This window comes from Zonotrichia albicollis, chromosome 2 (genome assembly GCF_047830755.1).
Source record: "Zonotrichia albicollis isolate bZonAlb1 chromosome 2, bZonAlb1.hap1, whole genome shotgun sequence".
Lineage (NCBI taxonomy): Eukaryota > Metazoa > Chordata > Aves > Passeriformes > Passerellidae > Zonotrichia > Zonotrichia albicollis.
The window spans coordinates 110,952,423-110,973,113 of NC_133820.1; the positions used below are offsets into that span (position 1 = coordinate 110,952,423).

At 41.0% G+C, this 20,691-nt stretch overlaps 1 protein-coding gene across 1 annotated transcript in view; it reads right to left on the reverse strand.

Moving 5' to 3' along the window:
* The window catches only part of CD96 (CD96 molecule), a 92,300-nt gene that overhangs the window by 37,133 nt on the left and 34,476 nt on the right, over nt 1-20,691 (reverse strand). The window contains 2 exon segments of the mRNA XM_074536032.1: nt 60-604; nt 1,541-1,654. The gene's annotated coding sequence lies outside the window, so the exon portion shown is untranslated.

A 20,691-nucleotide genomic window follows, 5' to 3' on the forward strand; every position in this document is an offset into this window, starting at 1 on the left:
GAGTTATGAAACATATCCAGGGATAATGGACCTCATTGGCAGCTGGAAGGAGGACATACCTGTATTTGGCTTTTCCTTGGTGGAGAAGCTACAGGGATGATTATCTGAGATCTGGGATGTGTAGGTTTTTCCTGCCATCCAGAAACACCCAGAAATCACTGCAAGGCTGGTAGGTTTCAGAGGAAAAGAAGCTGTGCCCAAGCAAATGACATCCCTTGTCAGTGGATGTGTGAACCACAGTGTTTTCTTTCAGTCTGAACAAGCATTTGACCTGGTTGACAGTTCCCTGTGTCCCAGGTGGTGTCAGGAACATATGGGCTCTGAATATCATCGAGGATGGGTCCTCGGCAGTGTTCTGCAGAGAGGGGTTGTGCCTACTGCACCGGAACATCTCATGCAGCATTAATATTTTTTCCATTCAGGTAGGAGTAGAGGATGGCAGTGGGAGATCCTTTAATAATTTTCTGCAGATCTTCTCACCACTGGAGGAAGTATTTTAAACGCTGCAAATTACTCTTTCCATGGCAATCACCCTATTATGCGTCATGCTCACAAAACCCTCCACTGCAATACATTTCTTCTGCCTCAATTACAGTAACTGTACCTAAGGAGTAAGCACAGCTACAGTCAGTCACACAGAAAAAGAAATCTTGAACTCCAGAGACAAATTCAATTATTCATAAAGAGAGACTTTTTAGAAATGCTAGTGCATGAGCCGTTTCTGCCAGAGGCGTCAATGATTACCCTTGCAGACTGGCATCCTCTAAACATTGCTTAAAGAAAGCACAGGTCCCCAGTGGAAAAGAGAGGAAGACTTTGAAGCAGGAATTTCATTAAAGACTAAACTAACCTTACAGGTTCACTTGGCAATTGGTACAGAAACTCCCACTTCATCACTGTGTTTTTGTTTTGACCTTCTTTGAAACCTGCACTACTGACTCCACAGCCAGCAGGCCCCTTTGACCACAGCACCTCATGGGGGGTTGGATAACTGGGTGGCATGGGCTGGGAGGGAAGCTTTTCAGGGGACATGGCACTGAATTGGCACTGGGACACCCACAAGGCTTTTTCAGTGCCCCTCTGCTTCCTCTGTCACCCCTTCCCACTCCTAGCTCTGGTGCCTCTCTCCTGCTTGCAGCACTGCCTCTTCTGCATGTGGGGGACAAGAGGGAAGAGGGTCTCTTCCTCTGCTTCCTCCTTGTACTCCTCCTTCCTCACAGCTGCATGTGTTCCTGTGTAGGACACAATCCAGCCCCAGTTCCAGCCAGGGTCTGGAGGCAGCATGGCGAGGCATACACACTTCCCTCTCACCAGCAGTTTCTCCATCTGAAAGATGTTTAATGCTCTGAGTGAATTTTTGCTCCCTATTACACTGACAGGTCAGAGTATGGGAGAAAACCAAGAGAAGCTCAGGTCTAGGTGCCTTCCTGCTTCAACTTTCTAGTTACTTTTTCTAATTAGAAGGCCTAACTTAAAGGTCATGTTTCAGAGAAAGAGATCATATGTTTGGGGATAAACAGAGGAGAATGAGCTCCCTCACCTTTTTTGCCATTCCAGCCACAGGCTCCTGTGGTCTTCTGCTCCCATTTAATGCAATTTCTGACCAATGATATTCTGTTCGGGTAAGCTGTTTTGTTGTGCAAAGTGCAAGTTACTGAAAAAGCAGAGTATAAAAAGCACAACCAATGAGCAAAACAAAACAAAAAACAGGCACATTGACCCAACAATTATCAACTAATGAAATACCACTGTGTGAAATCCAGCTGGATATTTCCATCAAACTTACGGACCCTACACAGCCATTACTTCTGAAATGAAAAGGAAGGCACATATGAGACAAGCCCTGCTTTCTTTGGTACATTCTCTTTTCTAGATACAGCACAAGCTGTGACTCCCCGCTGTTTACAACAACATCAGCTAAGGGTTTTTTTCTTGTACATCTTATCTTCCAGGTTTTGTAAGAAAATGTTTCAAAATAGATGAAGAACTGTGTAACAAAATATAATGGCACCCATAGCTTTGAAAAAGGCATTTGTTTGGAAAGGATAATCCGCTGCCAGTGCTGGGAAACACCTGCTTGTGTGAGACTACATGGTTAAGATTCCACCGAAGGCTCCCAGAAGGGCCATGTCATCCCCTGGTCACTTTGGCAGCAGCTTGAGAAACTTGGAGCAGCTTTTGCGAATCACTCCAGCAAGAGGAGTCTGCTTGTGAATTTTTCTCAGACACAGCTTGTGGGGCTTTATTTTAAGTGGTGCATGACAGAGGGAGTTAAGAAGACAAGCAACAGACCACCTGGTCAGAACTGAAAAGTTTATGTTCACTTCTGAAATGATGTAAACCTAGATGGTCTGTACAGCTCATTTTACCACACAGACTATCGCCAATGTGTTGTGCTCCTCAGCTAATTTAAATTCACCCATACTATTGTATGAAAATATCTTCTTGAAGGCCACCTGGCGAGGGCACAACATGGCACACAGGTTAGAATTCACCACTGAGGAAACACATCAAAGATTAAAGGTGTTAACAAATAGAAAGATTAAAGGTGTGAAAGTTAACTTCAGATGCAGTAGCAGCAACAATTTGAGGGCAGCAGAGCTGTCTATATTAGAAAAGAAATAAAATAATACACAACAATAAAAGGCCAAGTTTACAGTGACACTGAGAATCATACCTTGGATATTTTTTTTTTTGACAGAATATTTTGGAAGCATCAGGTGTTAATGAATTTGTTTGCCATATCTTTGTAGCCTGTAAGTACATTTTACAGTATCAGCATGTCAGAAGCAACCACAGAAAAATGAGGTATTACTCCCATCACATCCATCATCTATTAAATTGTCCACTAAACCATAATTTCCTGTCTCTTTAGAAAAGTTGGTGAAGTACAAATCAAAAAAGCAAAGCAGAGGTTGTTTCTCATGTTGAGCCTGGCTCTGCAGAGAAGAAAGTATATTTCAGTGGAACCTGTGTTAGGACTCTTGTGGTGCTTTAGCCCAGAGCCTTGCATAGCAGGACACCTCACCTTGTCCTGGGAAGAACAGGGTCATCTCCAGGAGGCTCTGCAGAGCTAAGTGTTCCTTATATGAGCACAGTGTGGGATGAAGTGTGGTAATCACATATCCTCTGAAAAGAAAAAGAGATAATTCTCCCAGGATTTTCCTGGGAAACTGTGAGAAGCTGTGGGAAATTCAGAGAGAGGAATTCAATTATTATCTCTCTTTCTGTAACCGTTTTTTATAGATGTGGTTCTCCAGAGTATGCTATTCATTGTTCCCCAACAATGTGAGAGATTTTCACTTTGAGACCAATCAGGTCTCAGCTTAGCAAGTCAAACTATAAAAGTCAAACCTTCTTCCTAATAAAGGTTCTATTTCGCCTTCTGATGACTGGAACCATTCATTCTGTCCCTGACTCAACAGCATCAATGAAGCATTCCTGAATCAGGGCATCTCAATAGATGATGCAGTCAGGTAGGATAAACACAGCACAGCAGCAGCTAGAAGGCAAAATGGAGAGTAGGAAACTTCTTGGATATTTCTACATAATATTATTTTCTACACCATAAGCAGAGTAACAAGTAGCTACTGCAGATGTGAATCCTTTTGGTTCCCTCTGTGCTCAAAGGCATAATGTGAACATGCCCTGAAGAGCCCTCAAGGAGTTTTCAGAGCGGCAACATGCACTGAGTCCCTCCAGAGCTCTTGTGGCCAAGTAGCTGAAGAAAAGGACGGAGAATTAAGATAAGTTTTAACATAAATTCCTTCTTTCAACATTCAATATGACTTACTAAAGTTTCAACCACCACTAAAATTAAGAAAGGCTTCTACTTTTAGGTTGATTTGTAAGGGTCGCTGTCCATGTAAAAAACCTGTTCAGTTTCTAGTTGAATCTACCTCCCAAAACAATACTAGCCACTGTTGCTGCTTCTTTCAGTGAAATTTCATATCTCAGATAATGGGGATTTTAAAAGTCACTGCTGACACATTTTTTGCATAAAACAGAGAAAGGACAGCCAAGTAATGAAAACCATCGCTGAGTGCCATACGTGAACTGGAGTTTTAGTTGCGAACAAAGAGTAGGTTAGTAGTCATCACCTCTAGCCCTCCTCCCAGTCTGACACCTTGTCCCCAATACTATTTCCCTTCCAGTCACTGATGTGTTACCTAATCATTCTCAAGAGCCTGCTTGTGACCCACTGACACACAGGCACCACTCGAATGAACACTGCTCTTCCTCTGCCTGAAATGAGGTTATGCTTTAACTTCTCCACAGCTGATTGAGCTTAGCAATGCTGCTAAGGGCAATGAAATCATTTGAGACCTCTAGCAGAGCAGTTAACTTCTATTTTGCATGATTGCCTGCATTTTCAAAATGAAAATATAGTGGCTCAGTGGGTTTAACTGCCCAAGTCGATGGGTAGCTCCTGGGTGCTTCCAGACTGTGTCCCAAAAAGACACGGTAGACAAGGAAAGCCACTCATGTTACCCAAGCCTTCTTTCTCAAAAGGCTGAAGCCACCTTCTGCCCCTTGGAAAATCAATGATTTCAGTAAATTAATTTCAGTCTGTTACTGTAATTGGACTAAAAGAAAGGGCAGCATCTTGCAAGTCAGTAAACTGGAGAATTGCACTGTGACTGAGCACAAATCAAATAGTCTATTTGACATTTTAATCACAAATAAGAAAAAAATCCACTCATTACAGAACTGAACAAAGTTGACTTCTGTGAATCAGACTCTTCAGTGAACTCTTTCCTCCCCTGTCCCCTGCACAGCTGCATGGCAACTGCAGCACCAAACATCATGCAAACTATGGCAGCTGTGGCCATTACTGGTCATCCCTTCTCCCTATAAAATTGCACTTACTCACATAGTAAAATAAAGAGCATGTCAAGGAGGAATGAAAAAACCCCCCACAGAATAGCATGAAAAGCACAAGTTTAGAAGCCACAGATCTGTTTGCAGGAGGATGGATCAAAATTGCTTCAGGCTCCTTTCAGTGATTTACCTGCATACACCAGAGACACGTTTGTCTTGCAGTGCTTCTGCCACGTCTTGGCTGTGGTCTTTCAAGATGCAAGAGGAAGTACTGAGCCTGAAGATTAGTACAGCTGACCAGCTGCTCTGAGTACAGGTACAATTTTAGAAGTCTGATTTAATATCTGGTTCAAACAGAAATGCTCATGGCTAAATTGGAAATAAAACTAATCTATCCTTATTAGATTGGGGCTGTAATCTCATAACACCCTCAGATATTGGACTTACCTGACAAACTTCCTGCTTTGCACTGGCTCTCATTCCCAAGAAGCTGAAGAGAGTGAAGTGAATAATGAAAGAAATGTAAGTTCAAAGAAAATTCATATATGGTTCAGTGGCTTGTACTATAGAAGCCTTTAAAACCTATATACAAAACAAAAAGGGAAAGAAGCAGTCTATGAATGTGGTCCATTCACCCAGAAGGCAAGTTTTATTATACCAGTGTGGATGCTGCCCAGATCTGAAAACACTGGGAGCAACAAGTGTATGCCTTGGGATCCTAGGGAGAATTGCTTAACTTTTCCTGAATAGAAAAAGTACATGCTCAGCTTTATGACATTGGTACACTGGTTGGCCACAGGAAAGAGCTACGATTTTTTTTTTTCAGGGAAGTATTCAGCTGTTTCAAAAAGGACAAAATATTGAACAGAGCAAGTACATTACCTATGTTATTATTAGAATTACTACCTCAAAAAATATTGGCCAAAAATACCTTAGGTGCAGTTAGTCTGACTTTGGCAACACATGAAGAATTAGATCTCTTGACAGGCTCTCCAGCATGTTTTTCTGCAATGTTCCATTTTCAGTTACCATTTTCAGCAGTATTTCTTGATGACTGACTTCTCACCAGAATCATATTTTGCCAGCCCCTGACTTGCTCTATGTAGAACAGCTCCAGTAGCCATTCTGTTCCTCTGGACAGGATGTTCCCAGACTTGGGAGTTACCTCTGCAAGACCTAACCTACCACTCCCCAACAGGCAGGGATGACCTTCTGTTTTGTCTTATTTAATCCCCCATACCAATTCTCAGACAAAACCTTCACCATCCATCATCTGTACAAAACAACACAAGTTCTTTGCCAACAGCAATGATTTTTCCATAGGACCTGAAGTACACCTAAAAGCTTGACATTTACTGCTTTGCATTTTCAAGGGAGCAAGATTTAGCAACCCACATTTAAACTCCACAGAGAAGCCTGTATGTTTTTTCCTGGTTCCCCATGCTGTGTACTTTCTCTTTGGGAAACTGCCAAAGTCTGTCTCAGGAGGTTGTTATTTTGCTCCAAGAGACCAAAATCAATCAATCAGTCCGTGATTTGGTGGAGTCAGAAGAGAAGATTAGGACTCTCTAGGCAGATTATAAACACAATCCCCTCAATTAACTTCTCTGGGATGGGCTAGAGGCAGATAGATCCTCGTTAAGTTAATTAACATGGATGGTCAGTATGCATATTTTTTATGACAACTTGTATTAATTTCAAGTCCAAAGCAGAAACCCTGAGAGAGGTCAAGAAGCAGGGCCATTGCCCTGCCTGCCAGGCCATGGAACAAGCTTCATGGAGCACATTTGCCCCCTGCCATGTGTAAACAGCCACCTTCCCTGGTCAGCAATGCCAGAGCTTTTCCCAATCTCCTTGGTTTCCAGGCATTTGGGGCTCTGTGCCCTGCATATCTCTCCTGAGTGCATTAAAGAGATGTCATTACTGGAGAGACCTCTGAATTATGCAGCTGGTGTTGGGGGTGCTTTTTAAAGCCACTGCTTTGCAGGCCAAGGCTGTGCTCCTGCTGTGGTTTGGGGAGAAGGGCTGGTTAGGGCACCTGTGGCCTTGCCTTGCACAGCCCCCACAGCTCTCACATATGTGAGAGAGCTCCCCTGGCATCCACAATCTCCACCCTCCGCATGGAGCATCACTTGAGGGAATCGTGTTGTGCCTGGGTAATTTAATCCATAACTACATAGCTCTCAGGGAATTCTAAGCACCCAGTTTTCTGGTCCTGAAGAAGCTTGCCAGAACACAGGATTTTTTTTTCTGCTAGAAAGCAAGAACAAAACTTGCCCTGAAATTGCTCTGACACCTTAATCCTGATGCAGTTTTGCTGCCATTAGGATCATCATTCTCAAAATGCCCTTCCATAATAGCCCGTCACACTTTTAACAATAGAACTTCACCTGTCTTGTTCCAGAATTCTTCAGGATTTAGCCTTAAAATTATGTCAGCTACAGTTAATCTTACTACAGAAACTTGTCAAGAGGATGGAAGCTACATATGGAAGTCACACTTTTTGGGTCTCAGATCCTGCACATAAAGGCCAGTTTCCCCTGCTGATTCATGCCATGCTTAAGAGGTAGCTTCCTCATTTTGATCCTCATGGGATCAGGCTCTCTGTATGAAAAACTAAGGCATTCATGGCTCTGTTTGAAGGGCTCAGAAAACAGAGCACTTAACACCAAGTGTAGATTGGATTTCCCTTCAAGAGTTCAAAGGGAAGAAGCTGAACTGTGTCCTAGAAAGACTGAAATTGGTTAAAAAATGTCCTGTTCTATGGCACAGCACTATATCCATGCTCCTTGCTCAGCAATAATTTATTAAAATTCCTTACTACCTGAACAACATTTAAGGGCAGCTAAATGAGCAGCAGCACTGGAGGCAGTACTCTGGACTGTCCTGTTGGGCAATTAAAGCTGTGCCAAGCAAGTGCCTTGTTTAACCTTTTTGTCAGGCCCCTGTAGCCTGTTGAAAACCATACAAGATCCTGGCAGTACTGCTGACCTCCAGAAAAAGAGTCCCAAGTAGTTCCCCTGTGAGAGGCTGGTAGATAGACCTTCTCCAGGGGCTGATGTACTTGGCACAGCCTGAAGAGTCACTGGGAACAGCCCAGTGAGAGGAGGGAAGGGCTGGCAAGCAGGTGAAGACACCCAGATGCTCTCAGCAAGGAAGATGATGTGTCAGCAAGACCCACTAGTGACATGTGTGACTGGCTGGGAGCAGTGACAGCTTGAGGCCAAAACTGATTCTTGCATTCATCCATCTGGATAAATATTTGCTGCTGTTAAGTGCGCTCACCAATGGGAATAAATGATTAAAACATTTCTAATTTGCAGCACCTTCAAATGCATTCAAGTCAGGCTCCCTTCTCCAGGGGATAAATGGCACTTATAAATCCTCAATATTTTTTCTAACTTCTGGTATCATTGCAGGGGAAAATTCAGAATATTAGCAGCCTGTTAGGTGTATGTTGCCATTTGGTGAAGATTCAGATGTATCTCTGCACCCCCAGGCCAAGCTCATCTTCCCGTGAATATGTGATTTGTATGGGTTGACAATGGAAAAAGGCAATAAGCACTTTTTATAGAATCACAGGCTGGTTTGGGTTGAAAGAAAACTTCAAAAATCATCTACTCAAACCCCCTGCTATGGGCAGGGGCATTTTTTACTAGGCCAGGTTGTTCAAAGCCCTGTCCAACCAGACTTACTTCCCAGGAATGGGGCATTCTGCTACTCTTCAATCTGTCCTGCTAGGAAAAAAAATATGGAAAAAGTATTTTATTCTAATTTACCTACTTTTAAAATTAATTATTTAATTAATTTATTATTTTTTATTCTCCTTTTTTCAGTGTGTGAAATGGTAATCTATGTTATTAATAATTTTGGTTGCTGGCCTTGTTTTAGCACTCTTTTGTTCTGCTCAATACTCCAGTTTGATAGGATTCAGCATAGGATATGTATGATCACGGTTCTTACCTTATACTGCTGACTGCTCCCAGTGGTGATGCTTTCTTTCTTATGCCTCCTTCTCCTGGTCCTTACAAAGGGTATGGTAGCACCAGCCAGATCAGAAAAGCAGGAAGCCTAATTGCTGGAGCTGTGCAACTGAAATGATGGAGTTTCCTAAGTCTGCAACTGAGATAAGAAGCTGCCTAATAAACAAACAAACAGGATGTCTGTAGTCCATCAGAGTAATCAAAGCCTGGATAAGACATTTGACGTACTTTAGGACAAGGCTGTGCAGACTTGGAGAAGTCCAATTACAGCATCTCAACTTATATGGAATAAATTGAAGATAGGGCTGATGGTGAACAGATCTGGAATGAAAGCTGAGCACTTGGCAGAAGTCAGAGATTGACAAAGAAACAGAATTCTCTGTGTGTTCCCTGTAAGAAGAGATTCCCTGTAAACTTACTCAATTTATATAAAAGGAAAGCCCAACTCCAGTCTTTAGACAGGCATTTCTCCAGTGCTGAATCCCACCAGGTGCAGTGTTGTGTTTCCTGCTTTTCAGCCAGTGAATCAAGAAAGCTGGGGATGACAAATACAATACTGAATCAGACCTGTGCTAAAAGACAGCTGAGTAAATTAGGAATCCTGGTTGGGGAACTGGAGGGAGCAGAAGGGGCAAGGACAGCCTGCTGAGCACTCATTATGACCAGCCTATGATTTCACGCAGGCAGCCTGGCAGAGCTCATCAAATCACCTCTGTGCTGCTGGTGCCTGGGGGGAGGCAGCTCCTGGGGAGAAAGCAGCAGCCGAGGCTACATAGCAGCACTTGCAAAGTCCAGCATAGCTTCCGGACAAGCAAGGTTTGAAGCATTCATAATTAGAGAGGCTGCACAGTCATAAAGGTTTTATCCATTTTAATTTCTGTTGGTGATTTAAAAATAAAATGTACACAGGCTACCCAATCTTTTTTTCTTAGTATAAAAAAACTGTCTGGGAAAATGGAATTTAAAACAATAATTTCCAGGAATATACCTTTAATCATAAGAGCTCTGGTGGTACAGAAAAAGGGTACGATCTTGAGCTGCTCTGGCTGAAGCCAAAGTGCCTCCTCCCCTCGGTCTCTGACGTATTATCTGAGGCACCAGATGCATCCAACTCCTGCATGCCCCAGGTGAAGATGGGGGAAACAACATTGACACAGTCCTCGTGCCCTAAAAAGGGATGTGGCCAGACACCATCCCAGACCTCAACATCCCCAAAGGTGCTCCCCAGCTTTATCAGGCTTGTGACTTTCCTCCCTTCTCAGCTAAAGATACAGGTATATGCTACCCGTAACATTATGCGACTATGCTCAGACCTTTAGCTACTCAAAGAAATAGACTCTTTTGAGGTGCCCCTGAGGCCAGGCTCAGCTGAACCCCATGGCTCTGCCTGGCCCCAGCCAAGGCAGCCATCCTACAGGTCTCTCTCCCAGCCCTCATATTCGTAATCAGTGCCTCAACAGGATGCTAATGAGTAAGAAAAGCAATTCTGAAGGTTAAACATTTTTGGAGCTGGCAATGCTGTTCCTCTGCAATTAAAGGCAAATGTCTCAAAGGTACTTAAATCCTTGTTTGCTGCTGAGACAACTACACTTCTTGGAATGACAGGCTTAAATTTTTCAAGAGAACTCACATTGCCGTGCCTCTGTCATATATGGGCTTTTCAGAGACATAGTAATTGTTATGCTTCGGGCAAAACCATGTAAAACAAAAGCAACAAAACCCCAACTTATTAGGGCTAAATCATGTAAAACAAAAACAACAAAAAAAGCCTAACTTATTCATAAATCAGAAATATTTTCCTTCAAGAAGGGTAGAGTCATTAATAGCAGCAACAGTGTAATATGAACTAATGACATGTTTAGTAAATGTTTTCCTGCAAAGAGACACAAAGCCGTGCCACAACCCAAGCCACTAACATTCAAGGCTTTACCTTTAAAAGAGAGGCTTGGTTTACAGCTATTTTGCCTGGTGGTAATTTCTCCCACCACCTTAGCAGGGCCATCAGCTGGACACTTTTGGATTTTTGTTCACATTAGTGCCATTCTTCAAGCTCAGCTCTCCATGAGTCTGGACTGTGACTGGCTGCTGCTTCTTACTTTCATTTCTCCAATTGAGTTCTTTGGGCTCTCCTTGGGCCCATACTACTTTGAAACATGAAGTTTCTCACTGCTGGTTACCTCATAACAACCTTCTATCATTTTCAAAACTCTCCATCTTCCATTCTTTGTTTTTGGTATTGAGATCTGGGGAGTAATCTCCAGAAATTAGATTTTTTTATTATTTTACAAAGATATGTTTGCTCTGTTCATCTAATGTAGGACTTTTTAGTATGGGAAACTTGTCTACAGATTCAGTCTTTGCAGAGGACTTAGACAAAGAACAGTTTAGCTGAACTTTGGCACAGCAGTGTTCGTGCCCATTTAGGGAAAGGAGGTGCTCCTGAATGACATGTACTGACCTGGGGTATTTTATTCCTATTTGTTCTGTTTTCAAGCATTGTTCTCATCCCAAAATCTGCAGAAGATAAATTTAGCAAATGCTGCATCCCCTCAGTGCTTTGTAGAGGATTATCTTTAGAATCTCAACTCATCAAGGATTAGGAACTTTGTCAGGTAACCCCATCCATATCCACTGCTGTATCCAGAGTACATCCAAACACATTGTGCTTGTTCTCTACACATTAAAAAAAATGATGATGATGATGATGATGATGATGATTATTATTATTATTACTACTACCACCACTACTACTAATAATAATAATAATCTCCCAGACTTCCTCTAATGCGGGGGCATTTCCTTGGTCCATCGAGCAGTACTGTGCACAGTTGGTTATATGGGAGCAGCAGTGTGGACAGAGCAGAATCAAGGACAGCTGGAACTCCCATGGACATCAGGGGAGACATAGCTCCTGAAACAGTCTGTTGGCACCACGAGGTGGGGACATGGAGTAAAAGAAACCCAAACTCACACATAAATAACCTCTGGAAATGTGCCAGCAATTTCTTTGCACATAAAAATCAAAATAAGTCTTAGGGGAAAACCTTCCCTCTCCCTCCCTCAACACTGGCCTGACTGCTGAGTGCAGAGTGCAGTCTGTCTCAAATATAAAGTTTGCTGGTGCCTGTGGTTTTCCAGCCACAAGGTTAGCTCATTCAGTCTTTGTCTGGGGCTTTGTCCAGAGAAAGTATCTGTGACCTGCAGCAGAAGTTGGTTTTCCTCTTTGCTGTTTATCTGGTTATTGGGAGCCTCCCACTGAGCCCACTGGTGAATTTTCTTCCTACCTGGCATTTAGCAGTCATGTCTGTTGCTTCAATAAAGACAGTGCATTTTCAAACAGGCTTAACATTCAAATTGACTCAAATTATCTCAAGGTAGTTTACCCATAAACTGCCAAGGTAAGAGCATCGGACTGTCCAGGTATCACTGAAGGTAAAGGACAAAGCTATTTTGAGTACACAGAAACAAGCTGCTGGTAGGTCATGCCTTCAATTGCTTTTAGTCCAGCAGTTCACCTTAAAGCAGGCACAGAGCAGAATATCACCCTCACTGCCTCCTAAAGTACTTTGCAATGAATTAGGTTTTAATATCAGAATATTACAGTTTCCAGTACCAAGAGATAATGGGTGAAACACAGGGTTTCCAAGAGACAGTGGTGTATTTTGTCTTTACGTTTGCTCTGAGCTTTGCCTTGGTGACACAATACACTGATTGCCATTACCATAAATTCAATTGTTCACACATTTTCTCTCAATTTTCCATCCTCTGGCAATAAAGCTACATTTAGAAAGGGCTGTCTTTAACAATTGCTTGCCATCCTTTTATTGATGGATTCTCAGAGCACGGTTTTCCATTATCCATTTAATGGTTTTTCATTTACTCCAACACATATGGACCAAGGAATGTTTTACCACAATAGCTGCCACTTCCACTTTCCACTTGGGTGTAAGCTAGAGGGTGGAGGGAGAACAGTGGGGATTTTGTCTATGATTTAATTTTTAAATCAACTCTACTTTTATATAGTACATCCTTACTGCCCTGAAAAGTTATCTTATTTCTTGTCCCTCAAATATAGGATTCATGAATTTTAAACTGACGTTTAGAATTCTCCTAAAATAAGTGTTGGCTGTTTAAACACCTGCTTTGTATCACAAAGAACTCAAACCAAAAATATTTATTTTGAAAATTATTTTGACCAGATTTAATTTACTAAACTTACCCTAAGACATTGATGTTACTGGTAAAATCAGGTGAATTACCATTGTTTACTGTTTGTTCCCATGTCTCTTGTTGCATCTGGCTGCCCAAATAGGATGTATCTCAATTAGGGCAGGCACTACTGTTTCTTACAAATACAGTGGTCCATAGATATAAGTGAGATCTGCAAGGAAAAGGACTATCTTTCACAAAACCAGATGACAAAACAATTTAAAAAACCCAAAAGAACCAGGCACATAGCGCCTGAGATTTCTAGTATGGAGTATAAAAAGCTATGAACAGTTTTAATTATGATATACAGAACATGTAAGAATGAAATGACAGTGGCTAAACCACTGTTTCATTATTCTTAGCTTATTTTATTCAGCCAAATTGCTCTGTTGTTTAATAAACACAATCTAGTCCAACAAAGCAGTATCTACTCCCTCTATGGCTTCAGAAAAATCCCACAATCTGAAGGAATAATTTTTCTTTAGTTAAGCCAATTAACATCCATCTCCTGGCATTTCAACAGGCTTGGCCCTTTCATGGCTCAGAATCCTTCTTACCATTGCTTTCCTGCTCTTGCACAGAGATGACATTGCAACATCTTGAGAAAATGCCTCTCTTTTTTGTCGTGTTTATAGCGGGGTGTGTATTTCTTCAGGAGGCTCACCCAAAGTACTTGCTGCATGAACTCCTGCACAATGAACAGTACCACAGGAGTTATTCAGTGCACTTTCAGGCTAAATCTGTCTTATTAAGTGCATTTTCAAGAGGCTATTTTCTGTCGTCATGAGGGGGTGTGAGCAGGAGTTAGCTCCCAGGCTCCCTCAGCTGAGATATTCATTCAGGTCTGTGGGAAGCCAGGCACATGGGAGCTGTGCCATCAGCCTCTGTGGGACTTAATGCAGGCTGATGTTGGGATGAGAGAACTCAGTTCTGGCCACAGAAGGGCAAATTGGCCAAAGCAGACGAAGTATTGTCTTCTCAGTTATTGAGTAGAAATGGGTATAAATTAAATCTGGCCTACTGAAGTGCTGAGTTGAAGTATCTAAAACCAAAAACCAGAAATAACATTTAAAAACACTTTTAAAAAAGCAATTAAATCTCACCTTAGGGTTAAATCACAAGGTCAATAATGTTTTCATATTGGATTAAATAATTTTATTATCACTGTTCTGAAACTGAGAAAATCATAATCTTGTCATGAATTTACAGATAGTTTCATTCATTCAACAAAAGAAAAAACACCCGGAAAGCATGATCTCTGTGTTTGAACTCATACATTTATTCTGCTCAATATCATTCTGGGTTGAAATTAAGTATTTTCCTCTTCTCCACATAAATAAAATACAATCCAACATATTATGCAGTTCTAATATATTTTGGCCAGCTACATTTTTATGCTGATAATGGAAAATTAATTTAACCATATATGCCCAGGAATATCATCACATTTTGCATGGAAGATAAAGTCTCATGAGGCACTTGATTTGTGAATGTAGCTTCCAGGAAGATGTTCATTTCCAATTGCATTTTCCCCCAACAGATTCTTAATTTGCCTTGTTCTATATGGTTTCCAGTTATCATTTTGTATGGCAATAAAAGTCATTGAAGCAGCAAAAGCTTATAGGCCCCTGCCTAGGTTTGATTTGTATAATGAATGGCACAATATCCTTGGTCTGTGTAACTGAAATTCATTCATCTTCCACTGTTTGTAATGCAGTCATCATGTGCTTTATGTATTTATTGATAAGCAATCATTTTATTTGCATTTCTTGGGGAAAAGAAACATGCTATCTTCATTTTCTAGTTCTATGTATGCCTTACATGTGTGAAATTTGTAGATCTATGTAAATCCTTTTATTCCCACTGCCTTCTGCTTTAAAGCCCAAAAGGTCCTTATAAAGCACCATTAATCTAAAAAAAAGGCTGTGGTGAAAAGTCAGGATTTTGATACTTGAATTAATACTCATTTATAAGTGAAAAATCAGAGTAGTAAGTAAATTCAACGGCTGATGTAAATGTGTTTCAGACATCCTGCTTTCTCCCACAGCAGGAAAGCTACATCTCCAACCATTTTCCTGAAGTTAAACTTTCCCCCTATCAGGGAAAAGCCATTGAAATATCATTTTTCTGAGACATTTCCTGTAAGAATTTTTTAAAAAATAATATTTGTTTAAATAAAAATTTGAGGCCTCACTTGAGAAACCTCCACTGCCTCTTGCACAAATGAAATCAGATGTTTTAATCTTACCGTCAGGAAAAATTGCTTGTGCTTCCCCCACTGCCTCTTTTTTTTTTGGAAATGCTATGTTCTATATTTATATCTCTGAAGGCATCATTTTACCATTCTGCTTTCCTCTATTGTCCCATTTTCCTCATGGTGCAATTAAACAAAATCATATTTTCCATAAAAGATGTACTAATTCTGGCAGGGGTCATTAGAGTGACAGCTTTGAAGTGTGAAATATTTGAAGTGAAGAAATATTCATTTACCCTACAAGAAACCAGGAGAAAAGCAATAACATGCCTTTATCCTAACCCTGAATGAACTGCTTCTGAAGATTGTTCAGAGTACACGCAGTCTTGAGGGCCTGCTCCAGTTCATGACACCTCTCTGGGAGTGCTTGAACAGATCAATAGAATTTCCTGTACAATGAGAATTCAATAACATCTCCCTTTCTATGAGGGATGTGCCCATCTCCAAAAAAACTTATTTCATAACAGCCAAATCTAAGTCACTGAAAGGTCATCACTTAATTTCGGATTGTACTGGGTACTTTCAAAGTCCTGTTTTTTGAAAATGTGGCATTTTACTGCACCAGATCCTTGATTTAGCATGTGAAGGTTTCAGTATGTTTTACTCTGTGGTAGGAAAGACAATTTATTGCATTTTGCTCCTTGGTTTCAACTGGAACTCTTTCAGAGATGTCTCAGGCCAGCATTTAGACTTGGCAATGTCCTGCACTATGTTCTAACATTGGAATCTGCATCCACACCTTTCAATGTACTCTGCTTCTTAATAAATGACACTAATGGGAACTGATACCTTTGGTACCTAAACCCTGTGCTGAAATGTGCTGCAGGGGCAGGGTAAAGAAAGTCTTGTTGATTACTGTGTAATCCACACGTCTTGGGGGAAAGGGACATGGTGGTAAAGGGAGAGAAGAATCCCCTTTACATAGCAACTAAACTTGCTATCAAAAAGCGTTGTCTGAAGCACTGTACACCAACATTTTCCTTTACAGCAGACTGCAGCACTAGAGGCAGCATCTCTCCTGCTGCTCCTTGGAGGCAAGACACGTGAGAACGTGCCCCCTGAAACAACCAAACAGGCAAAACCCAAAACCTACATCTAGACACAGCCTGGTATCTCTTGACATCTTCTGACCAAACCTCCTCCCCTTCTAGCAATCTAGAGGATTGATTTATGGTGTTCAAATTCCATTCTTGACACACATAGAGCCATTGGTATTGGCACACAGTGCTATTTCAAATGGACCCTACTACTTTTGCTCTTTTAAATGCTGGTGGCTGTTGGATTTATGATCCCCTATGAGGCAATTTCAGCTGCTACACTCACAAGTGTATATGTACTGTGCTCTTTGCTTATTTACCTTTGATTTCTTACCATTGAACGAAAGATTTAGGAGGTTCATGGGGATCTGACTGATAGAACAGAGTACCACACCACTGTTTTTGGATACCAGATCTCTCTCATGGGTTTCCTATTGTTTTTTTGGTGGTGTTTGACTTAAGAAAGCTGGTCCCATGGCCTCCCTCCATGCCAGCAGTGATGCTCTGAGGACAGAAAAAGCTCCTGGACATTTGAGAACTGGATGCCAAGATGAAAAGTCCAGAGACAAGAGACCATCATGGATAAGCTGCTTTTGAAAGCAGCCCCAGCAAGGAGCCACCCCACACTCCTTGGTCAGGGTTCGTGACAGAGGGAACTTGCAGGGATGGCAAGATGAAGTCATCAAAAATACGCCAGACAACAATTTTTTCAGGGGCAGAGCTCTGTTCTGGTAGTTCCTCTCACAGTGACAAGATGACATGAGCACCAGTCAGCAGCTATAGGTTTGCTCCACCATGACTAGAGTTATGTTCAGTTGGTTTTGGTCCTAGAGGTATCAGGACTGAGGCTGGGCCAGACCATTTTTTTTCTAGCTAGTGAAGTCTGGAAAAAAATGGCTCCCCTGTTCATGCATCTCACCCACCAATGGGTGGTAAAAACAGGAACTAATTTTGCTTAATGTAAAGAAAACTATATTTAGGATAGTTATAAATATTAAAAGAAGCTTGAGCTTGAGCTAGTATATGGTATTTGTTATTAGTATAATATTGGTATATTAGTTTTTCATATATTGAAAAGTAACATTCTGTTACTTTTAAAACAAATTAAACAAATATTAGTATATTTGTTTTTCATATATTGAAAAGTAACATTCTGTTGTACAAATATTTCTCTTCCTCAGATTAAAACCTGGATTTCTTAATTACTTTGGTCATCTTTAAATTACTTGGTCAATTCAAACATTTATTTGAAACTCCTCATGAATATTTTGCTAACATTTAATGAAATTTAAAAAAAAGTTATTTTACATCCCAAGTGCCATAAATCTCCTTCCCTTTTCTATACTTTATTTGATATTCTCATTCAAATTCTAACATCTTGTACCTGCCAGCTTCACTGACCAATGTGTACATAAGCAGCTATCTGTGATTTTTGGTGCAAGGAAAATAATAGTACACAATATAGGGCACTGAGAAACTGAGCACAAAAAATTTTAGGACAACAAGTGAAGAATGTATTTGAATGTTTGGGGCTTAAAAAGAGATACTTTGGACTGGGATTTTTTTTCTAGGACATGGTTCCCTTCTCCCCCCCTAGAGAATAGAAATAATTTTTTACAACTGTCATTTAAAATTGCAGCATGTGGATTTGTTAGTGTTGACCTTCCTCTCCCTCCTTAGCTATCAAACTTTGTTGCTTGTAACATAGAACAAGCCTCAAACAACTTACCAAAGTCTAAAAAAAGAACTGGAAGAAATGGTGAATTCTCCCTCCAAAAAATTGAAACCAATCATTTATGCTGAGTGATAATAACAGAGAAGCCCTTCTGAAAATTCAGGAACTTTGCAGACTGCTCTAGTTTAGCATGCAGTTCTCAAAACACTCTAGCATATACTGAAATCCTGCTTTCAATAATGTATCTAAATAAAAAAGAATTCTCAATTAAAAAAAAAAAAAAGACGTTGCAGAGAGGGATAGGTGAAGTTTAATGATAGAAGATTTTATGCCCTTTTAAGAAATGTTTCCCTAGGAAAAGATAAGTAGTTATACACAAGCATTATTAAAATGCAGTGGGTGAGCTTGTCTCCCTCCAGTTCACTTGTGATTTATGAGACTATACTCAAAACAAGAATTCAGCTTTCGTAGGCCATTTATTTACAAATTAAAAGGGAAGAAATGGGGGGATTTAAGCTCTTTGCTGGCATCATAACCAAAAATATGGACTTTCCTCCACTTCCCTGCAACAGTGCTGACTGACTGAATATGCTGTTCAGATGTGAGAGAGTTCCAAAATAGTTGTACTTCATCAAAGATGATGACAGCCACAAGGAACTAGGTTTTTGGACGATTCATTGCTTTGTAGACTGAGTGTGCAGTAGTTGACAGGGATAGCTGCCTGATGACCAGCAGAACACTGCCAATACTTTTTAAAGGAGTTTCTACAACTTTTCCCTTGCGACAAGCTTCCCTTGAAACCTGTGCTCCAAAGCACAGAGCTGGGGACGCTGGTTGACATCCAGCTGAATGTGAGCCAGAATCTGCCCAGGTTTCCAAGAAGACCAACGGAACCTGGCCTGCATCAGCAGGATTGTGGCCAGCAGGACCAGGGCAGTGATTGTCTCTCTGTATTTGGCACTGGTGCGGCCACACCTTGTGTGCTGCATCTAATTCTGGGACCATCACTACAAGAAGGACATCAACTGGGGTTGTTCAGTCTAGAGAAAAGTAGGTCTAGGGGTGACCTTATCACTCTCTACAGCTACCTGAAAGGAGGGTGTTGGTCTCTTCTTCTAGAAGTGACAGAACAGTAGGAAAAGGCCTCAAGTTGTGGTAGGAAAGGTTTAGATTGGATAGTAGGGAAAATTTCTTCACTGAAAATATGGAGAACGTTGAAATAGGCTGTCCAGGGATATGGTGGAATCTCCATCCCTGCAAGCATTCAGAAAAATGTCTGGATGTGGCACACAGGGATATGCTTTAGCAGTGAACAGAACAGCACTGGGTTACTGGTTGGACTGGAAGAATGTAGAAGCCTTTTCCATCTTCAGTGATGCGATAGTTCTAAAGCTGGTGACCTGAGCAAAACTATCTGCTAGAACAAAAATCCTCAATGACTAGTTGGAACAGGCATGGTAGAGACTGGTTGTATGAGACCAGGTTTCATATACACTTGAAAGAGCTGTCTGTCTTTTAGGTTTTCAAAGAAAGCCTTGAATTGGTCAGGTTACTATTTGGGAAAGCACAATGATGATGAAGCTTCACACCTTGGGTTCAGTCCTTTTTGTGTTTTCACATGGTTAAATGTGCACATGAAGATCCACGGATGTGTATCCAGATACAGAACATGTCCAGGGAGCAATAAACCCATGTAGGAAGTTGTGTAGCACATAGGATTAAAAGAATGGCACCTAATTGTGTGATAAACTACTGACTAAATACAAAGAGGGAGAAGACAGAATTTTGGAAAGCTCCAGTTGTTATTCTACAGAAGGAGGTTTTGATTCTCTCATCCCAGCATTATACATCTGAGCACTGGAGATGACCCAGAGAGTCATCTATATCACATCTTCTTCTAACTGAACCGTAGCATCCCTGACTTCTGAATGCAAAAAGAATCCATATCCACAATAAGAACTATTAACGGTTTCCAATGAATAATTCAGCAAGCTCCAGCCATGAAACCCACAGCAAGCACGGCAAGGAAGATGAAGCATTTTTGCTGCCCATCATTATGTATGTTCATGCCACAGGGATTTTTCAATTATTGAACAGTGTAGAGTTACCTTAGTTTGTAGAAAATGTTAATTTGAATTGTGTGGCTTCTACACATTCGTTTATGTTTGCCAAAAGCTGCTTAACATTAGCTTGGCTTTTTACTCCTTTGCCACATGAAGGTGCAAATCAAAAGTACTGAACAATTACTAACATTTTACAATGCATCTTAAGTTGGATGCCTTAACTGTCAAGACATTACCAATAATTTCTTTAGATAATAGCAATGGATAAAATGCTGATACAAAGGCCCTCCAGTGGAGAGGAGGAGGGGCCTGTTGCCATCCAGACTACAAGCAACCATCCTATTCAAGAGATCTGAGTCCTCCACAGCCATTACCTTGACTCAAAAGATACTCACACCTATCAATGTCATAAGTTTTCAAAATTGGTTTTGTTTTGGTCTGTTTTTTTAAGCACTCCATCCACATCTGTATCACCTGAGTGCAATAGAATTGAACATACTTCTCTGGATGGTTCCTCCACTGGATCAGAAAGTCTGAGCATATGCCACAAGTCCCATGTTAAGCAGAGTTTTCTATTAGCCAGACAAGTCCAACAGATTGTGAAAACCACAGTTTTTTTAATAAAACAAAACTGAAAAATGTGAAGCGA